Here is a 21328-nt window from a genome sequence, read left to right as displayed (position 1 = left end):
TTCTTGGAGAGATTCTGGCAACGGAGTCAGCTTTGGAAGGCTGAAGAATGTGGAGTCTGATGTCAGTGGTGGTAGCCGGGCTTAATGCCCTTCAGAGAGAAGGGGCTTGACAGTGAGCCAGTGCCACTTTATGGTTTTGTTTCTATGATGTCTTAGTCTTTTGGGTTGACACCACATAAAACTTCTGACTGGGGAGGTTAAGAGCGTTGCCTGCTCTTCCAAAGGTCCTGAGTTCAATTCCCAGCAACCACATGGTGGCTCACAACCATCTGTAATGGGGTCTGGTGCCCTCTTCTGGCCTGAAGGCATACACACAGACAGAACATTGTATAATAAATAAATAAATAAATAAATAAATAAATAAATAAATAAATATTTTTTTTTAAAAAAACTTCTGACTGGGTAACCTGTAAGGAAGAAAGGGTCTTTCTCCTAGCCCTGTAGTATAAGGGGAAGTGCAACAACAAGGTGGTGGCATCTGGCAAGGGCTTCCCTGCTGTGCATCCTGCTGTGGAAGGAGAGAGGAGAGAGAGATAGAGAGAGAGAGAGAGAGAGAGAGAGAGAGAGAGAGAGAGAGAGAGAGAGAGAGAGAGAGAGAGAGAACAAGGCCTTCTCCATTTGTAAGCTGTTGTTTATCTAATCATGAGGGTGGAGCCTTGGTGCTCTGTCTTCCACTGGGCCCACCTCCTAACACCTGCTGTATTGGGGTTTGGGTTCCCAGTCCCAGACTTTGGGAGCCATGCTCAAACTGGAGCATAAGGCATTTTGGAAGCTCTCAGCTCAGAGGAAGGACGGATGGCTGGCTGCCATCGGTAGAGGGAGGTTGACCATACCGGTGATTCCTGCGTGAAGATGCTGTGGCATCCTGATTACGGGAATGGTTATACATCCGTACACACTGGTGCCTCTTGTAGAACTGTACACCAGAAGGAGTTGATTCTTCCATATTTAAAGTTAGAAAATATTTCCGAGGTGAAACAAAAGCAGTGCCAGCGGGAAGAGTCTTGCGCTAAGTGCTCTTCCCAGAAGAGAAGAAAGGCTGAATTAATAAGCTGGAGCAGGCTCTGGCTTCAGCATGATTAAGATTGGGGCTGTGGATGGTTCGTGGTTGCTAAGGAGTCAGAGGGCATAGAGAAGTGGGCTTGCTTGCTGTAGGGTGCTTAGTAGAGTCCCTTGAGATGGCACAACTGCCCCCAGTTGTGACCATCTCCTAAGGTCCTTGGACATGGCCGACTTCATCATAGGGGCAAAACTGCCTCTGGCTGAGAAGACCTGAACTAAACTGAGGATGAATGACTGAAAAACGCTCCAAAAATAAGAAGGCAGAAAATATTAAAATACAAAATAACAACAAAAGAAGGAAATCTGGGCTGACGAAATGGCTCAGAGGGTAAAGGTGCTTGCCGCCAAGTTTGATGACCCGAGTTTGAGCCCTGGGTCCCCCATAGTGGAAGGAAAGAACTGACTCTCATATATTGTCCTCTGACCTCTGCCTGTACATGGTAACATACGTACATGCACAGACATAAACAAAATTGTAATAAAACCCCAGGGAAATCGAACACACAACAGAAAGAATTGTTTGAGAAAGGTGGCAGGACTGAAAAATCTCTGGTGGGATCGACCAGGGAGACAGAAGGCAGACAAAACAGAGGGCTGAAAAGCATGGAACATGCTTACGATACGGCACCATGCGAAAGTCAGTTAGAACAGTGAACAGCTTTGTGCTAATAGTTTGGAAAATTTAGATGAAATGTATTTCTTTTTTGAGAAATACAAACTACAGAAGTCAGCAGCAGAAGAAATCTAATGCAGGGTTCCGTAGTTATTAAATAAGGGAAATTATCAATTTTAGGATTTAAAGGAAAATACCAGCTCTACTCACATGATTTTGTTGGTCAGTTCTAGCAGGCATTGAAGGCGCCAATATCTTTAAACTAGGAGAAAAAAAAAAGAAAGAAAGAAAGAAAAAAAAAGAAGAAACACGACCCAGCCCATTTCGTGAGCCTAGCATCATCTTTAGCAGCAATTCCGACAGGAACACCACGGAGAAAGGTACCAGACAGACCTGACTGAGGAAAACAGATGCGTCATTCTGAATTCTGAGTCAAATATTGGCGAACAGAGTTCTGTGATGCAGAACCATGTTAATGTGCCCTGAGCTAATTTACACAAGGAATGTAAGGTTGCATTAACCTTAGAGCATTAAAAAAAAACCAACTCGATTTCTTACACTAACAATATAAAGATGAGAGTAATAAGGTCATTGTAACAGATGCAAAATTTAATAAAACCCAGTGCTTATTTGTCCTTCTTTAAAAAAGTCTTTGTGAACCAAAGATAAAAGACTATCCCTTCACCTCAATGCATTTCACCCCTAAAAAAACCCTGCTCTAAATACCACGCCTAAAGATGAAGCTTTGGAATATTCCGTGTTAGACAAAAATCACGACCAGCCTCCTTGCCTGCAGTGACGACGTCTATGATACACCAAAGGTCTCCGCTGACAGCTAGACAAATATCATACACAATAAAGAAAAAGAAGAAATAAGGATTGAGATCATCAGACTCTCATTATTTTGAGAGGACGGATAGTAAACTCAGAAATCTCCGGAGAATCGGAAAATGTATTATCAGAACTAATAAAAGCTCTCTGAATGTGGAACCAGTGTAAGTCTAATTGCATTTCTACATGGACAATACACAGGTGGAATTGTACTTAAAGTTAATGTCATTTACAACGGCACCAATAAAATAAAATTGCCAGGAATAAACCTAAAACATGTGTAGTACAGCGTAGAGGAAATACAAAGCTTATATATAAAATAGGTGGGAAGAAACTGATGTGAAATGTTTGCATTCCCAAAACTGATCTCTATATTCAATGCAATTCCAATAAAGATCCAGCAGATTTCATTTTTCAAAGGCCTGACACGCTGATGTATGCTATATATGATGGCTTGAGGTGTATCCGTGGGAGAATACTCATCTGGCATGCAGAGGCTGGCTGCAGGACCAGCCTTCTCTCTCATATGCAGAATAAAATGGTAAAATCTGCCAAAGATGAGGTGGATAACTTGTGATGTCAAATATGATGGTGGCACCATAACATCGTGATGACTTAGGAGCACACAGACACCCTGCATATCTAAGCTTGACTTGAGGATAGATGATAAGAGTCAATTAAAAAAAAAAACAACCCGAAACTGTTGAGGTGGGTTGTGGTGTAAGCCTTTAATTCCAGCATTTGGGAGGCAGATGCAGGTAGGTCTCTTGAGTTTGAGGCCAGTTTGGTCTATATAGGGAGTTTCAGGACAGCCAGAAATACTGTCTCAAAAAGAAAATGTCTTTGAGGCTGAGATGGCTCAGTGTTCAGGTGCTTGCTGTGTGTGGTTGTTTGAATAAGAGTGGTCCCTATAGGCTCATGTATTTGAATGATTGGTCATCAGAGAGTGGTGTTACTTGATAGAGATTGGGGGTGTGGTTTCATTGGAGTAGGTGTGGCCTTGTTGAAGGAAGTGGGTAAGTGGGGATGGGCTTTGAGGTTTCAAATGCTCAAGCCAGGTCCAGTGTCTCTCTCTTTCCCTACTGATCCAGATTTAGAACGCTCAGCAACTTCTCCAGTACCTTGTCAATGTGCACGCCACCATATTTCCTTCCATTATGATGATGAACTAAATCTCTGAAACTGTAAGTCAGCACCAATAAAATGTTTTCCTTATAAGAGTTGCCATGGTCATGGTGTCTACATTGCTAAGACTCTGTGTTTACAGAGAAGTAAGGTACCCATGACCTCCTCAGAGGTAGAGTTCCTTACAGCCCACAGCCTTCAACTATGCAGAGAAGTTGAGCAAATTTGTCTCCACTCAAATGACTGCACACCAAAAGATATCCTAATGGGAGTAGAAAGACAGGCGACATAGAACAAGAGATTAGCAACACACACAAATGTCAAGAGATTCCTGTTGGAAAACAAAACCAAACAGAACTTTCAGATTTTTTTCTCCAAGACAGAGTTTCTCTGTGTAGCCTTGGCTGTGCTAGAGCTCACTTTGTAGACCAGAATGGCCTTGAACTCACAGAGATCTGCCTGGCTCTGACTCTCAAGTGCTGGAATCAAAGGCCTGCTCAACTACTGCTTAGGGAGCTTTCTGGATCAATGGATAATTACAAATGGCCCAAGAGACAAGTTGATTAAAACAAGAACTAAGACCCTTAACCAGGGGTACTGAGATGACAGAGGGTAACGGTGCTTTCTCTGTTTGCTGTGCAAGCCTGCTGATCTGAGTTCAATTCCAGGAGGACAGGTTCTATGGTGGAAGGAAAAAAAAAAAACAATTCTAAAGTTGTTCTCTTACTTCTGCACATGTGGCGTATGTGTGTAGGTGGATGGAAACACACACACAGAGTGAGAGAGGGAGAGAGAGAGAGAGAGGGAGAGAGAAAGAGAGAAGAAGAGAGAGGAGAAAGGGAGGGAGAAAGAGAGATAGGGAGGGAGGGAGGAAGGGAGGGAGGAGGAAGGGAGAGAGGGAGGGAGGGAAAGAGAGAGCTTAGATAATAAAACAAAGAACTTGGAGAAGCAGGCTCAGTCTCACCAGGGAAATTAAAGAAGCCTTCATATTCATTTGTACACAAGACAAATATAGATGCTTATAACGAGGCAAATACAAACAAAATGTTACATAGCCACCAAACTGCCAAAACAGGAAAAGAAATTAGATAAACTCAAGAGTTGGCAAGGGCATGGGGCAACAGGGACTTTTTGTGATTGTGTGATATAATCTCTCTGTAATGCATTTAGCCTTATCTAGTAAAGTTGATGAGGTGTACCTCCAGGGACCCAGATATTTTGCTTGTGGGTCTACTTCTTACAATAATTCTACCTGTGGAGTACAGCAGGGGACACACCAAGAGTTGTCTGTAGCAACACGACTGGTAAAGGCAGAGGACTCAACACCAGCCATCCATAGAGCTGCTGAATGGGTCTTGGTGCCATCGATGCAGTGGAACAGCAATCAGCAACAACAATCAACAATTGATCGTCTAAGATGGAATTGAGGACATTAATCCAAGTGAAAAAGCGAGCTGCAAGACTCATTACAGAGTAGGAAAAAATTATTTCAAGTTAATAGCTAACCAAGAGCGATTATCTAGGCCCCATAAGAAACTTTTAGAATTCAGCAGTAAAAAACAAAAATCAAAACAACATCTGATGGAGGAGGGTCATCTTTTTATCTGTTGTTTTTAATTGGTTAATTAATAAAGAAACTGCTTGGCCTCTGATAGGGTAGAATTTAGACAAATGCAGGTTACAGAACAGAATGCTGGGTGAAAGAAGCCGAGTCGGTGAGTCGCCATGATTTTCCCACCAGACACAGATACAGGTTAAGATCCTCCCTGGTAAGCAACCTCGTGGGGCTACACAGAATATCAAAAATGGGTTAGATCAATATGTAAGAGCTAGCCAATAGGTTAAAACTAATGGGCCAAGCAGTGTTTAAAAGAATACAGTTTCTGTGTAATTATTTCAGGTAAAGCTAGCCAGGTGGTGGGAAGCGCCCCGCCATTCCTCACAACAAACATCAACAACCCCAGAAAAACATATCAAACCATCTAATTGGATCATGGGTAAAAGATATGAATGGATGCTTCTCTTGACCTCCCCAGTTATGGTAAGATGGTCAACATCAGAGTCAGTCCAGCCACAACCAAGAAGGCCTATTGCTTTACAGCCACCACAGTTTATTAGAATAAAGACCCAAAAAGAACTGCAAATACTGACAAAGGCACGGGGAGCCTGGGAGCCCGAGGGAGATGTGAACTAGGGGATTAGTAGACAGTAGTTGGCAGATGACTATAAAGTTGTACTCTGGCACTTATCCAGGGAAATAAAAACTTACCTCCTCATGAAAAACCCAGGGAGCTTCTGCCTGTAATGTCGCAACCGTCACAGAAAACGTTTTTCAGTCAGAAATGTTGGGAAGTTGTCCAGACGCCCTTCAGGTGCGTGGTTAAATAGTGGTATATATTCGTAACGGAAGACTGCTCTTCTCTAAAAAGGAGCATGTTACTGATGTGCACAACAACTTGAATAAGCCTTCGGGGAGCTGTCGACACGAGTGACAAGGGCAATGCGTTTCACTAGATCAGGCTACATCTGTGCTAGAGAGATTATATGCTGTAGGTATCAGTTCCTTTTTTGCTGTTATGCCAAAACACTTGATGATAGCAGGGTGGTAGTTAGATTGTCATTGGCCCCCACAATCTCATAGGGAGTGGCACTATTAGGAGGTGTGGCTTTGTTGGAGTGGGTATGGCCTTGGTATGGTGGGTATAGGTTGGAGGAAGTGGGCCACTATAGGGACGGGCTTTGAGGTTTCCTAAGCTCAGGATATCACCCAGTGTCCCAGACAACTTCCTGTTGCCTGCAAGATGTAGGCCTCTCAGCTGCTCCCTCAGCTCCATGTGCGTCTGCAGGCTGCTATGTTCCACACCATAATGATAACAGATCGAACCTCTGAAACTGTAAGCAAGCCACCCAATCAAACATTTTATTTATACGAGTTGCTGTGGTCATGGCGTGTCTTCACAGCAAGAAAAATCCTAACTAAAACAGAGTTGGTATCAGGAACTGGGGTATTGTGATAGGCCTGACCTTGTGTTTGTTTTGAGTAATGTGGACTTTGGGACTGTGGATTAGAAAAGCAACTGAACATTTTAAGTGATGCTTAATGGGCCCTACTAGTAGGAGGGTGGAAGATGGGGTGCTGAATGTGATTTGAAGAACTGTGGGGTGCTCACTCAAGAGGTTTCAGAGGAGAAGAATTTAGGATGTTGCTTAGAGATCATTCTTGTGATATTTCAGTGAAGAAACTGGCTGTCTTTTGCCCTTGTCCCAAGAGGCTAAAGTGAAGAGTTTTGGATTAATTCCAATGACAGAGGACATCTGAAAACAGCCTACTATAGACTCTGTTGTGTGATTGTTAGTGTTCATGCTTATAAAGAATTATAATGAAAAAGAGCAAGTTGAGCAGGGTAAATTACAAAATGTAAGTTTTGAGAAGAAAAGAACACCAGAAAGTGGGATGGAGCTAAGTTTAGTGTTTAAGGAGATAAACAGATTTTAAAAATGGAATAAAGGGAGTGGTGACCTCAGAGCAAGATCCCACCCAGCTAAATTTCCAATTTGTTTAAAGGAATTAAAGTAAAATTTAAAACAGGGTATGGTTGGCATTCGTTTAATCCAAGCACTTGGGAGGTAGAGGCTGGCAGATCTCTGAGTTTGATGCCAGCCTGGTCTACAGAGCAAGTTTCAGGACAGACAGACAGAAAGCTGGTGAAGACGTAATTGAACGAGGGGACCATGCTCCAGTCCCAGTAAGCAGCAGAACTTGGCAGTATTGGCCATGTGGTTCTGACTTTAAAGTTAAGGATAGAATAAACAGGTTATGGAATTTGTCTCCTCTCCTAAAGAAACCTGCTGAGGTCAGGTATGTGTCTGGGGTGTCCCTGAATGAAGGCCTAGAAGGGAGGCCATTGCATGTAGCTGTAAAGTTGAAGCATTGGAGAACCCAAGATGTTAGAGATGCCAGAAGCGTGGAACATCTGCCAAGGAGAGCTGCTAACAGAGTGGAACCAGCCCAAGAGAAAGAAGTGTGCTGCCGTTAACTGAGCTGAACAGAGTTGGAGATGTGATATTGACATCAGACATGGAGGTGCCAAGTTTGGAGTCTGCCCAGCTGGTTTTCGGTCTTGCTTTGGTACAGTATTTCCTTTCTATGCTCCATTCCTTAAATTTTGGAATGGATGTGCCACTATATTTTGGAAGTACGTGATCCTCTTTTTGAATTTGATTTTTAGGGGGGTTTATAGTTAAGAGATTGCATGAATCTCAGAAGAGTCTTTGAACTTGGGACTTTCAAATGCTGTTGAGACTGTGATAGACTATGGGGACTTTTGAAGTTGGACTAAATGCGTTTTGCATCATGATACTGTTACAAGCTTATAGGGGCCAGGGAGCAGAATGTGATAGTTTGAATGTAATTGGCACCCACAATCTCATGGGGAGTGGCACTATTAGGAGGTGTGGCTTTGTTGGAGTTGGTATGGCCTTGTTGGAGGAAGTGTGTCACTGTGGGCGGGCTTTGAGGTTTTCTTTGCCCAGGATACCACCCAGTATTTAAGTCGACTTCCTGTTGCCTACAAGATGTAGGACTCTCAGCTATACCTCCAGCACCAGGACTGCCTGCATGCTGCCATGCTCCCTGCCATGATCATAATGGAATGAACCTCTGAAATGGTAAGCCAGCCACCCCAGTTAAATGTTTTCTTTATAAGCATTGCTGTGGTCATGGTGTCTCTTCACAGCAATAAAACCCTGACTGAGACAAGCATCTTAAGAATGGAAGGGTTTATTTGGCTCAGTTGGAGAGGGCATCACCTGTGATGGGGAGCATGTGGGGAGGATGTGGTGGCAGGGATGTGAAACAGCTGGTTGCATTGCGTCTCCAGTCAGGCCAGAGAAAAGAATTCTGGGTTCAATTCAACTTATTTTTTATTCCCTATTAGTCAGTCTGGGCACCTGGCCCATGGGGTGGTAGCACTCACATCTGGGGTGAATCTTCCCTTCTCAGTTAAATCTGTTTTGAAACACAATCACAGACAAGCCCAGAAGTGTGTCTCCTAGGTCATTCCAAATCCAGTCAGGTTGAGAAGGAAGATAAGTCACCATACTACACGACTCCATTTGTACAGTGTGGGTGGAGACGACACAGTATAAGAACCAGAAAGGAGATTGTTTGTTGGGGGTCAAGCAAGGGTGGTGGGATGGGAGGGGGAAGGGAAGACACAAGGTTTCTCTTGATGTGGGAATTGGTCCATATTATCCTGGGGTGATGGCTACAGAGCCTACCACAGAGGACAGAATTATGGGATGGAACACACACACAAGTTCAAGAAAGTGGGGGCGGGTGGGTGGTGGAGACCTGAACACATTGAATAATGTCATTCTTTTGCTGGTGGAACTGCACAGTGTCTCTGAAAACATCATCGGTAGAGGAAGCTGGATACAAGAAGTTTGAATCTCTGTCATTTCTAACAGCTGCATGAGACTTTACAGTGATCCCCAAGAAACCTGTTGGTTAGACATTGTCAGCTCTTTCTCCCAATTTAAAAAGAAACACATTTTCTCTTAGTAAGAAGAAACGTGAGCCAGGAAGCTTCCATAACTGTACCGGGCTCCCAGATCTTAGCAAAACTGATGCCATGATGGAAGTACCGTTCAAGCCACAAAACTCAGCATGTAGACAGCATCACCTACCAAAACAAAAACAAAGACCTAATCCATCAAAGTCCAATTCTGGGAACGTCTATAAATGTACTAACCTTGCTCCTTGGCTTCTGTAGCTTCACTTCTGGCTAACTGTTCTTGTTAACTGAAGTATATCAACCCAACACATGGTTTTGGTGCTAAAAACTCACCCTAAAAAAGGATCGGGGCTACCCTGGGATCCGAAATGCCCAATGCATTCTCTTACCAGCTAGTAAAGACTTTCTATTGGCTGAAACTTGTTCTGAGTATCAATAACCTCATGAATCTTGCTTTAAAACATCAAAAACATAAGAGATACCAGGTTGATCTAGACACAAGGTCATGATGCTTAGTTTTTTTTGAGTTCTTTGTGTGTTCTAGCTATTAGCCTCTATTACATGTAAAGATTCCCCCCCCCCACACACACACACTCCATAGGCTGCCTCTTCACTTGAACAATAGTGTCTGTTGCTATACAAAAGGTTTTTTAGTATCATGAGCTTCCATTTATCAACTGTTGGTCCTAATGCCTGAGCTCCCAGGGTCCTGCTCAGAGAGTCCTTTCCTGTTCCTATAAGTTCAAGCATCTTCCCTAGGTCATAGGGGAGAAACCCATTATTTTTCTAAATGGACATAGTAATAAAACAACTCCTAATAACTCATGGCTATACCCAGAAAGCATTGTGTCTCTCAGCCTTCTTCAGAGACACTTCTGGAAATAGGTGATAGTGAGCACAGCTAGTCAATGAGCCTAGAACTAGAGGTTCTGGAGTGATTAGCCCTTCTCGGGGCACACACACCACACCCTTCCTCCCAAAGCAGGATTACTGTAAGGAGCGGGGTGCTGGGTAACACCAAGGACACTGTTTTCCAAACACAGCAGGGCAGAGGTACATGTGAACTCACCACGATTGTGACAGAATGCGCAAGACCCATGCAAGCTCCAGGTAGACAAAAATCCTAGCACGGAGGGAGGAGGTGGGCGTGGACTCCCTCCAGCCACCAGATGAGGATCTCTAGGCATTTGATAGCTGCTGCAGGGAGGGGGAGGGTCAGTTTTCTTTACTGGAATGGTCCTGTAGGTTGACCACACTTCAGGGCCAACTCTACTTCCAAGAGTAGCCAAGGAACAGAGATTGGACTGGATTTTTTGGGGTGGAGAGAGGGTAGGCCTGCCTAGGAGGAGCTGAGGGAGGAGGGGTGAATGCAGTACATTATACGTACAATCAGTTAGAAAATACATTATATGAATTTCCCAAATAATTAACTAAAGTATTAGATGAAAAAGGAGAAAGTGAGCTGAGCACCTGTGTCACAGCGTGGCGATTGCTGTGATGAAGCCATGACTGAAGCAGCTCGGGAGGAAAGGGTTGCTTTAGCTTAAGCTTCCACATCGCTGTACACCATCAAAAGAAGTCAGGACAGGAACTGGAACAGGGCAGGAACCTGGAGGCAGAAGCTGATGCAGAGGCCATGGGAGGGATGCTGCTTACTTACTGGCTTGCTGCCCACGGCTTCCTCATCCTGCTTTCTTATAGAACCTAGGACCACCAGCCCAGGGCTGCTACCACCCTCAATGGACTGGACTTTCCATCATGAAGCATTAATTAAGAAAATGCCCTTCAGGCTTGCCCACAGTTCTCTTTTGTAGGCGTTTTCTCAATTGAGGCTCCCTCCTTTCTGAAGACTCTAACTTGTGTCAAGTTGACAGAGGATTAGCCAGCGCAACCAGCAACTGTCCCTCCCTGCCTTGTGACTGTAAATAAAATGTGACCAGCTGCCTTAATCTCCTACGCCTTTGACCTTCAAACTGTGAGCCAAAATCAAACCAGTTTTTCCCCTAACAGTTTGTTTACATTTTTTTTTTACTGGGGAGGAGCTTTTGTGTAGTATAGAGCATTTGTGGTGTCAGAGAACAGCTGGCAGAAGTTGAGTCTCTCCGTCTATCACGTAAGTCCTGGGGACTGAATTTAGGTAATCAGGCCTGGCGCAAACACCTTTCCCTGAGCCATCTCATCCTTTCTTTAGAGTACTTCTGTCACAGCAATCAGAAAAGTCACTAAGGCAGTTGACTTCTGACAAGTTTGTGCAAGAGACGGACACTTTTGAATAGCATCTTGGTAAAGCGGGGGTCAGGGTGGAGGGTGGGGGAGTCTGAGGGGTGGGAGTGTTAAGCTTTTCTTAAAGTCATTGAAGGAAAGGAGACAGTTAGGATGGACACCAGGGGCCTTGTCGCCAAAGGGCCCAATCAGCAACTTGGAACATACTTAAAAGAGCTAAGGAGGTCCAAATTGAAAAGAGAATGAGTTTAAATTGGGTCATTTCCCCCTGGAGATTATTGCAATTTCACAGGTATTGTTGTTCCCCCAAATGTTAGCTTTCCCCTCCTCACGGAGGCTGTGGTGGCGTGAAGCCTGCCATTAATCAGGATCCGGCTTTGCCCATCGTGTGTGGTTACCCTAGGTTTGTTTGCGAAATGGATTTCTTCGTAGGAAGCCCTGACCTGTGACCACGTGGTGTTTGACTTGCGCTTCAGAGCTGGGCAGACTGGAAAAGGCTTTTGTGCCTTATAACCTATTTTATTTTCCACAATTGAATTTTGAATTTTGAAGTCCAATCAGTTGGAGTCCTTTACAAGGATAATTTGGTTTCCTGTGGAACGGTTTGAATTTAAGTCTCAGGGAATGGAGTTTGCATGCAGTTTGGGTTTTTAAAAATTAATTTGGGTGGGAAACGTTTCATTATTCTGAAGTGTTGAGTAGCAGCGGCTGATAGGGATGGCGTGATAGCGAGAACAGGACGGCTCACTCATGAATATGCCCGTGACCGGACAAGACACACCTGGCGCACAATTCTCTCTCTCTGTCTCTCTCTTTCTCTTTCTCTCTATCTCTCTTTGTCTGTCTGTCTGTCTCTCTCTCTGTCTATGTCTCTCTCTCTGTTTATTTGGGGATACAATAACCACAGAATGAATATCAAGTAAGGGGAAGCAGGAGAGAATTCAGTCTGTGTCTCTCGGTGTAATGGGTTTGAATACCTCAGCCAAACTGTGTACTTATGGGGAATTAAGGGATCAGAAGTTTACAAATGTTGCCATTATAATCGGATCTGGAAAAGAAATGATAGGACCTGCCGAGCCATGGGAGGCTCTGACGGAGCTCTGGCACCTAGGGTTTTCTGAAACATTAAGTGAGGTGGGAGTGTGTGGCCTGGGTAGGGGGAGCCAAGTATTCCAGGAGCCAGATTGTAAAAAGGCTGCTAATGACTGCTACTCATTTAGCACTCTGAAAGTGTGTGTGTGTGTGTGGTAGGCAAGTCATCCCCAGGGATCTTCCTGTCTCCACTGCCCCAGAGCTGGGATTATAGAGCATTGCCGTTATGTCTGCCTTTTAAAACGTGACTTCTGAGGGTCAAACCGAGGCCCTCAAGCTTGAGCTCCAAGCACTACACTGCCTGAGCCATCTCCCTCGCCACCAACCCACACTGTTGTGTTTAGTCTCAGAGGAAACCAACCTGGTGCACAGTGCCGGGCTGTCGATTGGCAGGCTGGCGTCACCGGCGGCTGTCAGGTCACCTTCCCAGGGAGGAAGGCAGGGAGGAGGCAGCAGTGGGAGGTAGCTGGAGGCAGTAATTAGGAAGGTGTGCTTTGAGGTGTCTCTTGGATGCACCCTCAAGATCCATCTGTCTTCTCACTGCAGCCCAAGGTCAGACTTGCTTCCCAGGAATTCTGGGTATTGGGAGGTCTGCTGTGAGGAGGCTGAGGCAGTGGTGGTGGCTCCCCTAAGTGCTGCTTTCTCAGCCTTCCCTGCTTCCGGCACCTGTTTGTCTTAACCTTGCTGCGTGGATCGCAGGGAGTGGCTTTGGGGGTTTGAATTACACCCCAACTCACACACAGATGTGATGTCTCTCATTTCCAGATGAGTAAGCTGGGGTTTCACCTGAGCACACACAGGTAACAGATGGATGGGGCAGAGGGGGTTTATATCCCAATTAACATGATGAGCTACTTACTTACCAGCTGTTCTTTTGAGACAGGATTTCATAGCCCAGGCTGGCCTAGAATTTACTCTGTAGCCCAGGCTGCCTTTTAACTCATAACCCTCTTTCCTCAGCTCTCAAATGCTAGGATTGCGGGTGAGTGCCCTGAGTTCAGCCTGTGGCATGGTTTAAATCAGAAGACATTACCATCTCTGAAAACACCCCAGCACCCTAGGCTGTGGGCAGTGCTCAAAGCAGGTATCCCTCTCTCCCCAAGGTATACTTGCCATGTGCTGTTGCATGGGAAATACTAGGTCCCCAGACAGTTCTAAATTTTCTTCCTTGTTGGGAAGCCAGGCAACCTCTGGAGGTAACTTGTGGATGAAAGCAAGAATTATCTTTCCACAGCAGATTGTATCTTTTTTTTTTTTTTTTGACAAGAGTTTATGGGAAAGGCTGGTCTGAAACCCACTATATACCCCGGGATGGCCTCAAACTTACGGTAATTGTGCCTCGGTCTCCCAAGTTCTGAGATTACAGGCATGAGCCATCACACCTGGCTCTGTGGCAGATTTTTGCACTAATGATTTTAGGGACAGCTCAAATTATTCTTAAGAGTTTTCCCACTTGAAGGTTATATGACAGAAAGTTACTATTGAGTCCATCAGAGGAGAAGCATTTGGAGGAGACCTGGGAAAGGTATAATTTATAAATTGTTCAATTGCACGTTTCGGCTGTTACAATCAGCATATATTAGTTTTGTAATTTGAAAACCATCCTGTAAACAAGCTGAATGCAAAATTAAGAGGTACATCTGCTTAGACACAATGTCATGTGGCAAGACTCCAGGAGTGGTGATGCCAAGCGGCAAAGGATATGAATGATGCCATGTGGTGCAAATCTTGGTCTAGCTGGAGAATCAACATTTAAACAATACGCCACTTGGAACCCCAAAATGTAATTGTGTGCATGTGTGTTCGTGTGTGTGCAAACGTGTTGCACGAAAGTGAGAGGTTGGTGTCGACTGATACCTTCCTCGATTCCTCTCTTGAGACACAGTCTCTCACTGAACATGGAGCTCATCAATTCAGTCAGACTTCCTGGATAATGAGCTCCAGGGGATCTGCCTCCTCAGCACCAAGATCACGGAGGAGTGCCGCCATACCCAGCTCTTATGTGGATGCTTAGAATCTAAGCTCAGTTCCTTGCACCCGTGTTACAAGCGCTTTACTGATTGAGCCATTTCCCCAGGCCCTACCACGTAGCCTTGGCAAGAGGGGAACCCGTCTGTATGGGAAGCTTCAGGAAGCCGCAGGGTCCCACAGCTTAGTATCATATGTCTAACCTAACCCACTTCTAACATCCTTAGGGGGATCAATAGAGGACCTTGAGGCTGTGAAAGTCACTGAAATCCATGGTTGTTCAAAATGGGATGTGTGGTTGCCCTACAAAAGACTGGTTTCTCAGCAGAAGGAGCTTCCAAATGCAGTTACAAGAAACTCACACTAATGAAAATTCACAGACTGCAATCAGTCATTCACTGCACACACACACACACACACACACACACACGATGGGCATGGCTAGTGCTGATGGGTGGCTTGTGGCTTCTCATTTGGTCCCCTTTGTTTCTGCGGGGAGGCCCTAGACACCTCTCTATAGAGCAGAGTAAAACTCAAGCTTCTCCAAGGGGAAGAACTGGCTTCAAACCAGTCTGATAAGTTTCTCAAGAGCTTCATGGGACAGAGAAGACCACGTCATGATGACTGTGGTTTGCCCAGGGGACTTAGTTATTTTTCTCCTTGCTGTGGCAAGGCACCCAACAAGAGTAACTCAAGGGAAGATTTACTTTGGCTCACGGTTCAGAGGGATATAGTCCACCACGGTGGGGCAGGCATGGGCATGAGAGGGAGAAGCAGAGGCTCACACTGTCTGCAATCAGGAGGCAGAGAGTGATGAGCACTGGTGCTCCCTTTCCCTTCCCCCTTTTACACAGTGTGGGGACCCAGTTCTGTGGGATGGTGCTACTCACATTCAGAGTGAGTCTTCCATCTCGTTCAAATCTCTCTCAAAACATCCTCACAGAAACACACAGAGGTGTGTCTCCCAGGTGACTCTAAATCCTGGCAGGCTGACAGGCAGATTGACTACTGCAGAGCCCCATGGAAAGGGAAGAAGGAAGAGTGTGTCTTTAACTTGAGGCGTCTCAAAATCCAGACTCACTTCAGATCATCACTCTGACACAGCAGGTGGGGTAGGAGCAGAAGGTGATACCTGAGGGCTGGAGGTTCCAGAGTTCTAGACTAACACCTCCTTGGTGACCAGTGAGGCCCTCATCATATTGAGAACGTCCTGAAGGGTATCCCTGTATCCTGCATCAGACGAGGAGAACTCCATAGTTCTGTATCTCTACCATCAAACTGAGCAGAGGTAGTCTTTAGCTTCTATGTCACCTTCTGAGACACCCACACAGGGCTGAATACAGAGAGTATTGCCATCTGAATGCAGTCAAATGACCTTGCTCAAAAGAGAAGTAAAAATACTGCTGGTAAAAATACTGTAGGGGCTGGTGATATGGAGAGATGTTTATCATAGGCGTGCTATTATAACCCTCACAGTTGTCACCACCACCACCATCATCATCACCACCATCTTCACAAGCATCACCAGGATCACCCTTGTCAGTATCTTCGCTAACGTGTTGAGTACCATGTCAAGGGTTGACTTTGGTAAGATTTTTCTTTAATTCTAGTTGCCGTGGAAAGCCTTTGAGCAAGGTGATGATGTAACCTAATAAACCCTGTAGAAAGACCACCCTGGTAGCTGAGAATAGAGGTAGAAAAGCCTGTTAGCAGGCTGTTGAAGAAAGACAGATGAGAGATAATAGGACCGAGAGGAACGATTTCAGAGGTAAATCAGGTAACTCATTTGGAACCCAAGGAGGAGCAGGTTTGTGAGAGTGCTTGGTGTAAAAATCAGAAACGGTTTTTGATGTGCCTGTTAGATACCCTGGTGAGAAGGGTCTGAAGCTCAGAGGAGTTGGTCTGGGGACGCAGAACAACCAGCATCTGAGTAGTATGTAGGGCATGAGATGTTTACAGTGCTCACTAGGCTACCCTGCACTAGCAGCCCTCAGTCACTGGGGAGATGCTTGATCTGTAAATATGAGGACCTGAGTTCTAACCCCCAGCTCCTACAGAAAATGCTGGCCATAGCTGTGAGTGCCTGGACCCCAACATTGGGGAAGACAGAGATAAGCAGATGTCAGGACCTTGCTCATCATCTGGCTTAGCTGAAGTGGGAGCTTTGGGTTCAGTGAGAGGCCCTCTTTTTAAAGAATAGGAAGAAAGTGAGAGAGGGAGATACTTCGCATATTCTTGTGGCCTCTGAATGTACATGTACACACACACACATATACACACACACACTCACACCACATTTGTGCTCCCCCTCCTTTACCTATCTATACTTAACGTGGCAGACGCCATGTCTCTGCTCTGAATGACCTGTTCCCTGTGGCAGGGGAGAGGAGAGGCAAGAACTGCCTCTGACTCAAGCATGATATGATCAGGGCAGCGGGAAGGAAAACAAAGACAGATCATGTGACAGCTCTAGAGGCTCTTGTCGTGTGTGACACCTGTCACGTCTGTGCACACTTCATCAGCTGAAGTAGGAGGTCGGAGAAGTGGGGGGTTCTCCTCTTTCTGCAGGGAAGTACCGCATGGGACATCCAAGAGTAAAGGACCGGGTCCTGTGCACAGGCTCATCCCTTGCTGATCACGCCTGCGACTTCCAGTACAGTGCTCTCCAACATGCACAGCAGTGGGTGCGCCAAATAGTCTGGATCCACAGCGCTCTCAAGAAAGTGACCCTCTTAGCTCACAGGTGTCCTCCTACCTAGCCTGTCTTCCTTGTATGTGCAGTGCATGCTGGCTTCTCTCTTATATCCCTGCTCGGGTTACAATTTGCAGAGCGGGGTGCTCAAGCCTCTTATGAGGCTCCCGTCTTGGACTTTTGGGATTCTCTCCTGCCCAGATAAGGAGCTTCCTCCCTTGACCTATAGATGTTGCCCCCACTAGGGGTTGTAGGATTAGAGGGAGGGATGGGAGGAGGGAAAGCAGTCACCTCAGATGGAGGAGACAAAGAAAGCTATCTACGTGCAGTCCCTAAAGAGTAGACAAGCAATGACAGTCTGTCACCAGAACAACAGAGAGGTGACAACGAATGCATTGATGCTATTGAACATCCGTGCCCTTGCAGGTGACAACCAAAGCTGTCAGCAAAGAGTAGGGGGATTTTCTGTGGGAGGGAAGGGTAGCAGCAAGGAGAAACAGTCACAGACAGGGAGTCAGCAAAGACTGTCAGAGATGCGGGATGCACAGAGAAAGCCAGACATAGGAATGTTGGTGAAGGACAGAGGAGGGACAGGTAAGACAGAGACCTAGAGAAGTGTGAGTGTCCCATATGGGGTAGGTGGGGCAGCCAGAGGCAGGACCAGGAAACCAGGAGGCTCTCAGTCAGGAACTTGGGGCCAACGCTAAAAGGGATAACCTCTGTGAGTACCAGGTCACCTGCAGGAAAAGTTCAGGCCCTTGATTTGGTATGGGCTAGGATTGTGGAAGGCTCCAGTCTATGAGGGCCATTGGGCAAATGAAGCCAACAATCCAGCTTAGCAGATGTCTGACTGTTCTTGGGGTGCCTATAATGGTGATAGATATAAGGGATAAGTCTCAGATCAGGAAACAGAACCCAGCGCTTCTCATGGCACGTGGAGACATGCCATGGGTCAAACACCCCATTTGTTGTTTGCTAGGTGAGGGCTGAGCTGGGGGAATCTGCAAGGACAACATGCTGGAGGCCTCGCTATACCCAGTGACACAGGTGCTAGTGTCCCCATTTCCCACAGGAAGAAGCTGAGCCTCAGCTGGGTGATGTAACTATTACCAGTCACAGCTGGACCTGATGGATTTCCAAAGAGCCCGTGCCTTCCACGGCACTTCCAGCTTCTACACATGGCTGGGGCTGTAGACGCGCCAGGTCGTGTTGCCGTATGATGGGTGTTAGAGAAGGACAGTAAGGACAAGCAGAGGCTGGAGAGGACAGGAAGAGGTCCTCACTGGGCAACGGCCAGGTCTTCTGGCTTTACTTTGCCAGAAGTGGCTGTGGGGTATGGCCACTGATCCTGGGATCTGGAAGAATACAATGTGATGCCTACAGGCTGGTCTCTGGGGCCAATACTTAGATTTTGGGGTGAGTGTGAACAGTGAGGAGGCTACTCTAGCAAGCAGTCACATGCTCCCCAGCACAGGCTCCGGCTCCAGGCAGAGGGCTGTATATTCTACTTCCTCCTAGGGCCTCAGCCTCTCCCACTGCAGCCCCATTGTAGGGGGTGGGGTGCATGGTTGACATTGTTACTCAGCTAGAGCTGTCGAGCACCCTGACTTCAGGGGAGACAATATATTATTTAAAGGGCTAACAGACAGGAGGGAAAGAGGGGACACTTGGTTCCGGGGACCATTTCTGTGTCTCCTTTTGAAGTTTGACGCTAAAGGAGCATTGCAAATATTTGAGGGTAACCTGGTTGTAATCTGTCCACTTGAGAGGCTGAGGCAGGAGGAATTGTTATAAGTTTGAGGCCAGCAAGGGCTACATAGTGAGTTCTAGGCTAGCCTAAACTACAGTGTAAGAGATCTTGTCTCAAAAAAAAGAAAAAAAAAAAAAAACAAAACCCAACAAAAAACAAAAAAATAAAAACAACAACAACAACAACCAATGAGTATTTGGGAAATGAATGACTGTCCAGAAGCAGCAGAGGTTGTGTGAATGTGGAGAGGTTGAGGCAGATCCCATTCTATGGCTTTGTCCCTTACCCGCCTGATTCTTGTCTATAGGTAAAGTCCTGCCCTGCTTCAGTGCCTGGACTCTGCACAGGCCTGACTCAGCTGACTCAGTTTATCTACTGGCTGGGATGATTGTGGATGAGGTTCTGGCAGCTTAGGGTAAAGACCCCAGAAGGAAGGGGAGTTCCCTAGGGTCTCTCCTCAGAACTCGTGGGGCAAATCACCAAGTAGAGATTCACAGGCAACAATCTAACACATATGCAGAGATTTCACACTGGGGACACAGGCCAATCAGGCCTGGTGGCTAGGGTAGGTGGTGGCTTTGTGCCCGTGTAGTGGCCACATGCGTGAATCCTGGGGCTTTGCTTTTTCTGATAGCTATTTTATGTCTTGTCGCCCAGCCTCTAAAGCACATTCTAGCCACTTGTGTGTGTGAGTGAGTGTGTGTGTGTGTGTGAGAGAGAGAGCGAGAGAGAGAGAGAGAGATGGGTGGAGAAGGGAGTGGTAAGGATTGGTGGCCAACAGCATCTAGACTATAAACACAACTTTCTTCTTCATCTTCCTTCACTGAACCCTTTGAGAATGCTGCCTCCATCCTGGTTTCTTGAAAGCCTACCCTAAGTGTCTATCCCAGCAGGCAGAATTTGAGGTTTGCCCCTGGGGCATTGTTATCTTCAACCCAAGCCCAAACAGAAAACTGCCCTGTATTGACAGGCAGGCCCTGCCTCTGGGCGAGCCCATTGGGGCTGCAGAACCTGAGCCTAGGTAGGTGCCTTATTCTTTTTTTTTTTTTTTTTTGTAAAACCTATACTGTCCATCTTCCCTCCTCCCCAGCCTGGCATTTAAGAACAAGTAGAATCAATGTGGGACCCATTTTTTAGCCCTGTCCCACATGAACGCTCTATTTCCCCAGGCCATCAGGTACCTCAGGACCTCACATCGAACCTTGCTGAGTCTGCCCTTTGAATTTTCAATGTTTGGTGAGTTGATCTGTTAGTAAGTTGGGGTCAAGTCATCTCTCCTTCTATACAGGGAAGTCCCATTTCTCCAGAGATGTCTCCTTTCCCAAGCTGTCTGCCTTGATTTTCTGCTCAGCACAAGTTAGCCCTGGGCTCCAGACTCTCAGCTTATTTCTTCCCATGGCCCCGGTGGCTGTGTGTGCTTGTCCATTCTGCCAGGTTCCGTGAGTCTTCTGTTGACAGCAGCACTGTCATGTTTTCTGTCTCCAGCATGCAAAGCCCTGGCCCTCAGTGGGAGATAATCCAACAGAACTGCAGTTAATCAAACAAAATCATTTTCCACGGATTTTTTTTTTTTGGCTCCTCAGTTTGCCTCAGGATCCTAATACTAGCCTTTTACAATTTATCTGCTGGTTCTTTGCTATTCAAAGTGCGGGCCAGTCACCATTGGCAGGAGAAGCGGCAACAGGGGAGTGGATTAGAAAAGTTGGCTACCCTGGGCTGAGGACTCATTTGAACGGGAGATCCAGTTGGTTCCGATGGGCATTGCCTACTCGCTGTAAGTGTAGCCCGGTTGCAGAGGGCCATCGTGAGGGAGGTGAGGACTGTACGGCCATGTTCAGCATGAGGTTACTTGGCTGTGGGGCTGAGTGTGGGATGAGGGCTAACCTGGTGTCTACTGAGTCAGCTGTGAACTGTCAGTATGGACGGGATGAGTCCTATGGAACATCCCCCCGCTGCAAGCAGGGAGGGGAGAGACGGAGGTCACTGCTCTCTGAGTTCCTGTCACAGCTTAGCTGGTTCCTAACTCTTCTTTGACAATAACTACCTGACAAACAAAAGCCCTTCTGACTTTAGACCTTCAGTTCCTCGGGTGTGCTGTGTTCCTTTCCTTCTTAGGCCTTTCGCAGCCCCCCCCCCCCCCCGCCGCCCTCTGCCCTCCCATGTATCTTTCTCTTGCTGCCTCCCTCAGTCCCCCATCCATCAACACCTCCCATTTTAATCCTCCTGTCTCAGCGTAAATGTCACTTCCTCAGAAAGCTTCCCCCGCCCCTTCAGATGACATCAGATCTCAGGCTGTTTGTCTCCCAGAGCCTCCCTGCCCCTCCTGGCATTTATCTCCATTTATCAAGGAAGAACTAATTGCATAATTAGCCGTTGTTCCTTGCCTAGCTCTGCCCTCTCTCTAATGGAAATGCCTGGAGAGCTGTAGCCCCAGCTATCGTGTTATGGGTGCTCAA

This window comes from Chionomys nivalis, chromosome 11 (assembly GCF_950005125.1).
Source record: "Chionomys nivalis chromosome 11, mChiNiv1.1, whole genome shotgun sequence".
In the NCBI taxonomy this organism is placed as follows: domain Eukaryota; kingdom Metazoa; phylum Chordata; class Mammalia; order Rodentia; family Cricetidae; genus Chionomys; species Chionomys nivalis.
Note: the sequence above shows the minus strand (reverse complement) of the source record.